We start from the raw sequence: 10,040 nt of genomic DNA, 5'->3' as shown, positions 1-10,040 counted from the left end.
TGCCCAGGTGGATCTCGAACCCGCGGGCTCAGGCAATCCACTCACCTCGGCCTCCCAAAGGCGCGGGATTATAGGCTGAGCCACCGAGCCCGGCTAATCAATATTATTTCATTAAATGAGTATGTACTTCAGTTTATTGAAAAAGCTCTTATTTGAAAGAATAAATTACTGTTTTTCCTTATGAACAATGTAGAAAGAAAAAGCAAAGATTAAAGAAAATGTATAAGTTGCAAATTTTATTATTTTCAGACAATAGTTTTCATTTTTGTTTTATTATTAAAGTCTATATTCATGGCCAAGTCTTCAAAAGCAAATGCAGCAAGCTAAGATTAACAGGTGGGACCATATTAAGTTAAAAAAATTTTGCACAGCAAAAAGAAACCATCAAGAGAATAAAGAGACAACCCACAGAATGGGAAAAATATCTGTAAGCTATGAATCCGACAAAGGCCCAACATCCAGGATCTATAAAGAAACACAAACAAATTGACAGGAAAAAAACAACCCCATTAAAAAGCTGGCAAAGGACACGAACAGACACTTTTCAAAGGAAGACATTCAAGCAGCCAAAAAACATATGGAAAAATGCTTAGCTCACTGATCAACAGAGAAATGCAAATTAAAATTACGAGATGCCACATTGCATCGGGCAGGATGGCTATTATTAGAAAGTCAGAAAACAACAGGTGTTGGCAAGGCTGTGAAGAAAAGGGAATGCTTTTACACTTGGTGAGAATGCATGCTAGTTCAACCTCTGTAAAAAGTGGTGGACGTTTTCTCAAAGAACTAAAAATTGGGCTACCATACAATCCAGCAATCCCACTTCTGGGAATATACCCAGAGGAACATAAATCACTCAACCAAAAAGAAACCTGCCCACGTATGTTCACTGCAGCACTACTCACAATAACAAAAACATGGAACCAACCCAGATGCTCATCAAAAGTGGACTGGATAAAGAAAATGTGGTACATGTACATGATGGAATACTACACAGCCATAAAGAAGAACAAAAGTATGTCCTTTGCAGTAACATGAATGCAGCTGGAGACCATCATTCTAAGTGAAATATCACAGAAATGAAAAACTGAATACTGCCACGTTCTCACTCATAAGTGGGCCCTAAACATTGGGCACATGAGCACAAAGGTGGCAACAACTGATGCTGGACCCTACTAGTGAGGTGAGGGAGGCAAAGGGGACAAGGAGCACATAACCACCCATTGGGTACCATGTCCACTACCAGGGAAGAGAGGACTTGCTAGAAGCCCAAACCCTCATCTGCACGCAATTGACTTATGTAATAAATCCTCACATGTACCCCACAACTCTAAAATAAAAATAAAGAGTAATAAATAAGTAAATAAATAATTTCAATAGGCAATAGAATTTAAAAAACTGACAGGTTATAAAAAGAAAAGGAAAAAAGTCTACTTTTCCCCCTATTTCTTCTTCCTACAATTAACCAATGTTATCAATTTCCTAAGTAACTGCTCCAAAATATTTCATAAATATACAAACCAATACAAATATACCTTTTCTTTCCCCAATCTTTTATACAAATGACAGCATATTATGACCATTAGCTGAATCTTGTTTTTTTAACTTAATATGTCTTACAGCTCTTTCCATAATCAATACATAAGAGCTTCCTCATTCTTTCTTATTGTATAGTATTCCACTATTTCAAAGTATCATACATTTATTTAACCATATACATACGTAATTTTATTCTTTTGCTCTTATAAACAGTCATTTTATATGTGTTAGTACAACTGCAGGATAGATTTCTTGAAGTATAATTGCCATGTCAAAAAGGGCCGGGCTCGGTGGCTCAGCTTGTAATCCCAGCACTTTGGGAGGCTGAGGTGAGTGGACTGCCTGAGCCCACGGGTTTGAAACCAGCCCAGGCAACTTGGTGAGACCTCGTCTCTACAATGAATCAAAAATTAGCCAAGCGTGGTACCGCGTGCCTGTAGGTCTAGCTAAAGAATATGTTTATTTGTAACTAGCAGACATTGCCAACTGTTCTCTACAGAAACTGTACCTCTCCATGCCTATCAAAACAGCTAAACTACAAACAGTTTGGCACTAAAGTCTGGCAAGGATGCACAGAAACTGGATGACTCATACATTGCTTATAGTAATGAAAAATGGTACATTCACTCTGGAAAATAACTTGGTAGCTTTGTTTTTGTTTCTGCTTTTAACTAAACAATTTACTACAGGTTGAATATCCCCTATGCAAGATGCTTGGGACCAGAAGTACTTTCGATTTTTTTTTTTTAGATTTAGAAATATCTGCATTACATTTATAGGTTCAGCATCCCTAATATGAGAATCCGAAATCTGAAATGCTGAAGTGAGTATCTCCTTTGAGTGTCATGGACCTCAAAAAGTTTAGGCTTTTGGAGAATTTCAGATTAGCAACACTCAACCTGTACCATACGATCCAGCAATGGCACTCCTGCGCATTTAACCCAGAGAAATGAAAATTTATGTTCACACAAAAACTTGAATACAAATGAGTATAATGACTTTATTTATATTTGCCCCAAATTTAAAAAAACTCAGATATCACTTTACAGGCGAATAATAAAACAAACTGTGGTACATCCATGCCATGGAATACTACTCAGCAATAAAAAGAAATGATCCACTGATACATACAACAACCTGAATCACTCTCCAGAGAATTATGTTAAGTAAAAAAAGCCAATCTAAAAATTATATGCACTATATGATTCCATTTATATAACCTTCTTGAAATGACAAAATCATAGTATTAGAGGACAGATTGGTGTTTGCCAATGGCTTAAGGGGCAGAATGGGCGGGAATCAGGTGTGGGTATAAGAGAGCAACAGGAGGAATCTTGTGGTGATAGCAATGTTTTGTACCTTAACTGTGCCAATGTCCATTTTTCTTTGTGATATTGAGCTACAGTTTTGCAAGATGTTATCATTGGGAGAAACAGTACAAAGTACATGACATCTTTCTGGATTCTTTCTTTCCTTTTTTTTTTCATTTCTTTCCCTTAAAAAAAAGAGAGATGGAGTCTTGCTATGTTGCCCAGGCTGCAGTGCTTAGTGGCTGTTCACAGGTAAGATCACAGTATACTGCAGACTTGAACTCCTGGAATCTAGTGATCCTTCTGCCTCAGCCTACTAAATAGCTGAGATTACAGGTGCATGCCACAACATCTGGCTCTATACTGTTTCCTATAACTGTATGTGAATCTACAATGATCTCAAAGTAAAAAGTTTAATTTTAATTTGTAAAAATGTAGTGAAAATTAGGTACCATTCACAACAGCTATTTAAAAAACTATAAAGTATCTAGGAATAAAGCAGAAAGGCCCAAGACCCCCAACAAAAAAAAAAAAAATTAAATCTAACTAAGGACACAGAAGACTATCTAAAAAGATATAGACAGTCTATGATATCAAATTCACCAGAAATTAATCCATAAAATCAATGCAATCACAATTAAAATTCCAGTTGTATTTTTTCCTAGAAACTCAAGAAATATGTTCCAAATTGATAAGGAAGAATAAAAGTCCTCAGAAAGCTAAGTAATCCTTAAAAAAAGATGAAACAAGAAGTTCAGCTATTAAGACAAACTGCAAGGCCAGAGTAATAAAAGCAGGGTAGTATTGGCTTAAGGATAAACAGAACAATGAAGGAGAGCTAAGGCACAGAAACTGAGTACACAGTAAAGGTGGACACAAATCAAAGGGCTAAGACATGCTCAATAAATGGTGCTAGTTCATCTCACAGAAGAAAAAAAAAAAAAAATTCCCGAGCCTACTACTACTACTTAACACCACATACTGAGGTAGATTCTAGGTGGGATGAAAACCTAAATGTGACAGATAAAACCAAAAAGTTAACCATTAAGGAATCCATGGACAAAATTATCAGGTGTATGACAGGACAGGAATAGATATTTGAAAGTTTAAAAATCAACAAGAACTTTATATCTAGAACAAATAAATCATTAAGAAAAATACAACTGGCTGGGCTCGGTGCCTTAGCCTGTAATCCCGCGCTTTAGGAGGCCAAGGTGAGTGGATTGCCTGAGCCCATGGGTTCAAGACCCACCTGGGCAACTTGGCGAGACCTCATCTCTACAATAAAATCAAAAAATTAGTCGGGTGTGGTAGCACGTGCCTGTAGTTCCAGTTACTTGGAAGGCTGAGGAGGAAGGATTGCTGGAGCCCAGCAGGTCGAGGCTGTGGTGGCCGGGAGTGGCCACTGCACTCCAGTCTGGGCAACAGAGTGAGACTCCAACTCAAAAAAAAAAAAAAAAAAGAAAAATACAACAACTATTTTTTTTTTTTTAAATCAACACAACTTCTATTAAGAAATAAGTAGAAGCTGGCCAGGCACGGTGGCTAGCATATAATCCCAGCAGTTTGGAAGGCTGAGGTGGGAGGATTACTTGAGGCCAGAAGTTTGAGACCAGCCTGGGAAATATAGCAAGACCTCATCTCTAAAAAAAAAAAAAAGAAAATTAAAAGCTAGCCAGGCGTGGAGGCAATGCCTGTAGTCTCAGCTACTCGGGAGGTTGAGACAGAAGGATCACCTGAGCCCAGGAGGTTGAGGCTGCAGTGAACTGTGACTGTGCCACTGTACTCCATCCGGCTTGGGTGACAGAGATCCTAATTCAAAAAAAGAAAAAAAAAAGGTAGAAGAAGAAATAGGCAGACGCTATGAACAGGAATTTATAGTAAATGAAATCTAAAAGGCTAACAATTACATAATAAGAGTCTCAAGCTTACTGCTAATCACAAAATGCAAATTAATCAAATGATAAATTAGTTTATACCTATTAGAATGGAAAAATTAGAAAGATGGATAATGCCAACTATGAGGGGCATATGGGGACATCCCACTGGTGATGGAATTATAGATAGGTACAGACATTTTTTAGTGTAATTTGGAAATACTTGGCAAATTGGTATTTTTATTGTTGTTTTTTGAGTTAAAATCTCACTCTGTCGCCCAGGCTGGAGTGCAGTAGCAGGCTCATGGCCACAGCAGCCTCGACCTGCTGGGGTCAGGCAATTCTTCTGCCTCAGCCTTCCAAGCATCTGGAACTACAGGTATGCACCACCATGCCTGGTTAATTTTTAAATCTATTAAAGAGACGAAGTCTCGCCATGTTGCCCAGGTTGGTCTCAAACCTGTGGGCTCAGGCAATTCTCTTGCCTCCGCCTCCCAAAGTGCTGCGATTACAGGCATGAGCCACCACGCCCAGTTATTACTTGGCAAATTATGCTTAGAATATCTCATGACCTAGCAAACCTGTTGCAAGGTCTATTTTCCAAAGAAATTCTCAAGTCTTTGGTGACATGCATGAGGATGTCACTGTGGTAGAGTTTGTGGTGACGTGCATGAGGATGTCACTGTGGTAGAGTTTGTGGTGACAATGAATGCGAGACAATGAATTGGGTACACAATGAGTAGTAGGTAGATAAAATGTGATAGATTAATACCAGGGAGTTCAAAGAATGAGGTGTACACATAGCAGCAGGGATGAATCTTGAAAACAGAGTGCTAACATCACAAAAAAAGAGCTATCCAGACATCACAAGCCTCCCAATGGAAGAAGGTAGCATCACCTGTTAAGCAGTCTCATAAAACAAAGACAAGAGCAAAAATAAAACTTGAATCAGAACAAAGCTGTGACCAACAATTTACAGGAAACCAAAAAAAAAAAGAACATGTCAAACCACACAAGGAGGCAAAAAACAAAATCCATACAATGGGAACTAAAGAGCTGGTTCCTCAACAATTAAATTACAAGGAAAAAAGAGAGAGAGAGAGCTGGAAAGGAAATCTACAGATTATAAGGCCTTTGGACCAACTGCAACCTGATTCAAACAAACTGTTTAAAAAAAATTAATGAGACAACTGAAAACTTAAACATCGATTTGATATTAGCATATTACTGTTAAAAGTTTTTAGGTAAGATAATGGCATTATATTTATGTTAAAAGTCTTTATTTTAGCATGTATTGCACATTCTGAAATAGTTCTGGAAGAAATGATATGTCATTTGGGATTTGTTTCATGATACAGGAAGGTGGGAAGTGGGTAAAGCTGAAATAAGATTGGTGGTAAGTTGATTATGATTATTATTATTTAGTTAGAATCTCACTCTGTCACCCAGGCTGGAGTGCAGTGGCATGATCACAGCTCACTGCAGCCTCAAACCCAGGGCTCAACAAATCCTTTCACCACAGCCTCCCAAGTAGGTGGAGCTACAAGCACATGCCACCACACCCAGCTGATTATTTTTTGTAGAGACGAGGTCTCACTATGCTGCCCAGGCCAGTCTTGAACTTCTGGGATGCATAAAAAATAATACACATGTTGCAGAAGAACACAGACAAAGATATGCACATTAAAGCATTTGAGAGGTGTCCTGGGAGGAGTGAGGGGAATAGGAATGGGAAATATAAATGAAAGAATAAATGAAAACAGAGATAAATAGATATGCTCATGTGCCCCAAGTAAGAAGCACGTTTAACTCAACTCTCCACTCTTGAAGTCTAAAAGACAAAAACAACAACTACCATCATCAAACATTAAACCCACATATGAAGGGAGAGAAACATTTATGAAAGGTTATACAGGTCAAAAGCATAGTAAGATAAGAGAATCATATGGATAGTAAATAAATAATTGCAGTGGAAAACTTGGAGTATAGCCACTGATGGTTTTTCCTGCCCAGACAGTGGGATTAGAACCTAGAGGGGCAGTTATTCTGATTAGTCCAGGAAGCAATGATTTCAGGGGTTTTTTAGAGACCAGAGAAAATTACACTGGTAGGCCAGGGAAACGGGGCATGGTAGGCCCATAAACCTCCATGGGAGAGCCCGAGGGTAGAAGCTGGCAATAGTTAGAGTAATTCTACCAACACATATGCAAAGAGACAAAGGAATGTTAGGCACTAGAGAAAAGAGCTTTTTATAGAATGAAAGATATCTTACACTTTAAGGCTTAGACAGAATGAAGATTTTTGACTCTAGGGCAAATAGAAGTAAAAACAGGTCAGAGTGATAATCTTAAATTACTGTTTTTTCTTGTCAGAACAATCTTGTACACAACTCATTGGCTTAAAATCCTTTAATGACTCATCATTTCCTACAGAATAATCCTAAATTATTAGTATGTCATAATATGACTCCAAACTGCCTCTCTAGCTTTACCTAATTCTATCTAGCATCTGCATCTAGCTTTGTATGGAATAATTATTTAAATAGCATTTTAAAAAATTATTATTGAAAACTATCATCTTACAAATGTGTGCCACTAATCACAATTCAATTTAGCTAATATTTTAAATATATCTATAATGTCCCAGCACTTTGGGAGGCAGAGACAAGAGGATTCCCCAAGCCTGTGGGTTTGAAACTAGCTCGGGCAACTTGGCGAGACCTTGTCTTTACAATATACCAAAAAATTAGCCAGGTGTGGTAGTGTGCACCTATAGTTCCAGCCTTAGAAAGCTGAGGCGGAAAGATCGCCTGAGCCCAGCAAGTGGACACTGGGGTGGCCATGAGTGTGCCACTACACTCCAGCCTGGGTGATAGAGTGAGACTCTGACTCAAAAATCAATCAATCAATCAATCAATCAGTTATGTGAAAGGCAATGTACTAGGTGCTATAGAAAAGTGCTTTACAAAAACTTTTCACTGTACCTCAGAGTAAGATATTTACTTTTTATTTTGTTACCTACCTGTATATATGTAACATATATACTGAAACAAGTCTTAAAAAAATCCTTACTAAGTATGCCACAATAATATTTTCTATTCTGTTTTATTCCATACTACTTTGCATTAAAAAAAAATGGTGGTCAACTCACTGAATTAGTTGGCTGGCAACAAAAGTTTGAAAAACAATGTTATACAGCACTTGAAATGTGGTTAGCGCAACTGAGGAACTGAGTTTTTAACTTCATTTTAACTAATTTAAATCTAAATTTAAAAATAGAAGCAATGGAAAGCATTTGACTTTAACAGTTGCAACATTAAGATATTATAGTATGTATATTGGGACATGCGTTGTTTCTAGTATTATAAATATCACTGATCTTCCTGGTGTCAATAAACTGATTCAGTTCTAATTATCTTTTTCTACACACTGATAAGACACTGGAATTTGCTTATTTTAATATTTCACGTAGAAAGAAAATAATACTGAAATGGAACAAGGCATGTTACAAATTTCACAATAAATGACAACTGCAATTTGATGCAGCAGAGAAAAAAGAAATGTCTGCTGTGGAAAAAAATAAGATAATTAAGTGAATAATATGAAGAGACATTTTCAACAAATACTTAGCGAATTTTTTTTTTTTTTTTGAGTTGGAGTCTCACTTTGTCGCCCAGACTGGAGTGCAGTGACCGCTCCCGGCCACTGCAGCCTCACCTGCTGGGCTCCAGCAATCCTTCTGCCTCAGCCTTCCAAGTAGCTGGAACTACAGGCGAGCGCTACCACACCAGGCTAGTTTATGATTTATTGTAGAGGTGAGGTCTCACCAAGTTGCCCAGGCGGGTCTTGAACCCATGGGCTCAGGTAATCCACTCACCTCAGCCTCCCAAAGTGCTGGGATTACAGGCTGAGCCACCGAGCCCGGCTCTTAGAGAATTTTATAAGAAGTTTCTTCTCAAGAAAAGAAAACAAAATCAAATAAAAAAAGAATCAAGAAAATTAGTTGCCTGGAATTGGAATTAAATGTCCAACAAACATTTAAATAATAATAATTATTATTATTGTTGTTATTTTGAGTAGGAGTCTTACCCTGGGAGTGCAGTGGCATGCTCACAGCCACCACACAGCCTTGACCTGCAGGGCTCAGGTGATCCTTCCACCTCAGCCTTTCAAGGAGCTGGAACCACAAGAGCGTGTTACCACGCCTGGCTAATTTTTTTGCTTTATTACAGAGATGAGGTCTCACCAAGATGACCAGGCTGGTCTCAAATGCCTGGACTCAGGCAATTCTCTCATCTCTGGCTCTCAAAATGCTGGGATTACAGGTATGAGCCACTGTGCCCGGATGAACATTTATTAACAGATCTGAATTTACAATTTGGCCAGCTCTAAAATGGTTTGAATTCTTGCACAAAAACTATTTTAAATAGGGAGATGACAAATTGTTTTTAGCTATGGAAATTTGTTAAAAATTATGAGGAAAGGACTAAAAAAAGTCTTCTACAGAAGTGTCAGCTCTTCAATTAAGCCCCAAACAATGGCCTAGACAAGATCCTTCTTTCTTCCCTTCCTCCCCTTCTTCCTTCCAAGTCAGGGTCTCACTCTGTCATCCAGGAGGGAGTGCAGTGGCAGGATCGTGGCTCACAGCAGCCTCCAACTCCTGGCTCAAGCCATCTTCCTTTGTCAGTCTCTGGAGTAGTGGGGACTACAGGTATGAGCCACCACGCCCAGCTAAATCCTTTTTTTTTTTTTTTTTGTAGTGATGGGGGGTGAGTCTTGTTTTGTTGCCCAGGCTGGTCTCAAATTCCTGGCCTCAAGCAATCCTCCAGCTTCAGCCTCCCAAAGTGCTGAGATTATAGGCATGACCCTTCACATTTAGCCAGATCCTTTCTATAGATATAAAAAAATCTGTTGATTCAAAATCTGAAAAATTGCAATTACTTATTTTTAACCTTGGATAAACAGTGCAATATGGAAGATACTGCTCAATGAATACATTTTCAACTGTAAGCTTAGTGAAAGCTAAAGTATTCCATTTGATTTCTGTGAAAATGTAGTGTCCAAATTAAGATGAGCTGTAAGTATAAAATACACACTATCAAAGATTTCATATAAATAAAAACATGTAAAATATCTCATTAATTTTTAATATTAATTACCTGTTAAAATGATAATATTTTAGATATGTTAGGTTAGATAAAAGTTGCTACTAACATTAATTTTACTTATTTCTTTTTACTTTTTAAAATGAGGTTAGGCTGGGCTCGGTGGCTCAGCCTGTAATCCCAGCATTTTGGGAGGCCGAGGTGAGTGGA

General features: G+C 38.0%; 1 protein-coding gene across 1 annotated transcript in view; it reads right to left on the bottom strand.

Annotated features, from left to right (window-relative positions):
* The window catches only part of DIRC2 (disrupted in renal carcinoma 2), an 86,097-nt gene that overhangs the window by 36,999 nt on the left and 39,058 nt on the right, over positions 1-10,040 (bottom strand). The window lies entirely within an intron of this gene.

The sequence above is a fragment of the Carlito syrichta genome, unplaced genomic scaffold (genome assembly GCF_000164805.1).
Source record: "Carlito syrichta isolate Samal-C Ts95f unplaced genomic scaffold, Tarsius_syrichta-2.0.1 Scaffold287526, whole genome shotgun sequence".
Classification (NCBI taxonomy): Eukaryota; Metazoa; Chordata; class Mammalia; order Primates; family Tarsiidae; genus Carlito; species Carlito syrichta.
This window is presented reverse-complemented; position numbering and strand designations above follow the sequence as displayed.